Here is a 2,280-nt window from a genome sequence, read left to right on the forward strand (position 1 = left end):
ATACACAATTGGCACGCCACAGGCACTGAAGAATCAGAACGGACAGATGCTGGCCATGGTGCTGGAACAGAGTTCTTGAGATCCCCTTAATTACTCCATAGTGGGAAGGTCTCAGGAGGGGTGACCAAGATTACTGAGGGACACTCAGGAGCTCAGGGCCTCAGCAACCATCATAGAGCAGTGGCTATGAACCAGTACAGAAGTATTTTAATATTTTACCAACATTACAAGCTTTGAGAAACAATAAGGCAGAGTAAGGGAATAGAAATGCTAGACTTGGGGCAGGAGGAAAAGCATTTTAGATATGGTCAATAAGGAAGCTCATTCTGAGGAGGTAACTTTGAATAAAACAGCTGAATGAAATGAGAGAGGGAGCCACAGTGAGATCTGGAGGCAGAGAGAGCCAGAAAGAGGGAAAAGCAATTGCAAAGCCCTGAGGCAAAAATGAGCCTGGTTCAAGGAGGAGCAAAGGGGAGAGGTTTGATTGAAGAGAGTGAGGAAAGTATTAAACGTGGATTTGTTTTATAATAAAGGAGAAACTTGTATCCCTATTCAAATGACAGAACAGCTGGAAATACTGGTAGGAACTGAAATAAAGTCCACAGAAGCCATGAGCTCAATCCTTTCATGGCCCAGATGGAACATGTGAGATTTGATCCACTTTGGACGTGCAGAGGACGAGCGGTGCATATGGCTGTCAGGAAGTTCTGAGAGAATGCAGCTTTTTCTGTGTGACACGTCACAGTAGGATTCCTGGGAAACCTGGGTGCAAGACCAGGATTCCCCTCTACCTCAGGGGACTCAGTTTTTCCATCTTCCCTGAAATGGGTTCTGTGCACTACACAGCAGTCCTATTTCTGTGGTACTTTCTCATACTTGAAGTGATATCAAAGAATTAAACCAAGTGACTGGATTAGCAAATGGACCAAATATTTTGCACTCAAGAAAGAGGGTGAGAACGGAGTTCAAGGTTGAGTATTGAAAATGCAAGGTGGGAAAACAATAATAGAGAAGAGGAGCAATAAAGAAGAGGAAAGGAAAGGAAGATTGGGAAGATTTCTGCTGGGTTTATGTTTCTGGAAAACATGTTTGGTGTGCCTGGAGATGGCATCTTCTGGATCCCCTGCCTGTGTTTGTGCCAAGGCCACACTCTCCTGGCTGTTCCCAGCCAGTGACTGAATACAGTGGGGCTGCTAACGCCAGGGCTATTCCTGCCGAAGGCAAACTCTTTGAGTGGCCAGTCCTGTTTGGGGGCTCCCCACTGACCTGACCAAGACTTTCTTAGAACTTTGTCTGAAGCTCTTTTTACCCATTTCCCCTTTCTTCTCTTTCTCTCCCTTCACAGGAGTCAGCTTGAACTGAATTGAATAATGTCCTCCCAAAATTCATGTCCACTGGAACTTCCAGATGTGACCTTACTTGAAAAGAGTCTTTGGAGATGTAATTAATTAAGATGAGATCATACTAGATTAAGGTGCCTCTTAAATCCAATGACTGATGTCCTTATAAGAAGTCCAGGTGTGGACACAGAGAGGAGAAGGTGATATGAAGATAGAGGCAGAGATTAAAGTGATCCTTCTACAAGCCAAGGAATGCCAAGGATTGCCAGCAGCCACCATGAGCTAAGAGGGAGGCATGGGACAGATTCTCCGTCAGAGCCTCCACACAAACCAATACTACCAACATCTTGATTTCAGACTGCTGATCTCCAGAACCGTGAGACAGTAAGTTTCTGTCGTTTTTAGACATCCAGTTTGTAGTACTTAATGACAACAGCCCTAGGAAACTAACATAGCTCTACATTGAGGTCTGAAGCTCTCCCTGTCTGTGTCTCTCCATCTCTTCTTTATCCTTCGCAGGCATTTCCACCCAATAAATCTCCTGCACTTTTAATTCCATCTGGCATCTGCTGTCCAGAAGACCCAAACTGATACCACCCCAAATAAAAAAATTAGTTCAATTTTAGGCTTCTAATTAAAGGCTTCAAAAAGGGTCATTACCGTTGATTCAGCAAGAATTATTGACCTGCTACTCCTCTCCAGGTGCTGTGCTGACTGGAAGGGGATAAAGCTGAACAAAACATAAACTCTCCCTGGAGTGCTCTCTGAGTCTAATAAATTGAGTTTCATCTTGAGGAATACATCAAGAAAATATGTTAATCTCAATATAGTGGCAAAAATTGTGTAACTGAGATATGCAAAGTACATTATGGCAGTCTAGATGCTCAGCAATGGAGAAAGTCAGCTGAGCCAGTCTACAGAGGGGGAACAGAAAACACAT

Source organism: Galeopterus variegatus, unplaced genomic scaffold (assembly GCF_000696425.1).
Source record: "Galeopterus variegatus unplaced genomic scaffold, G_variegatus-3.0.2 Scaffold3422, whole genome shotgun sequence".
Classification (NCBI taxonomy): domain Eukaryota; kingdom Metazoa; phylum Chordata; class Mammalia; order Dermoptera; family Cynocephalidae; genus Galeopterus; species Galeopterus variegatus.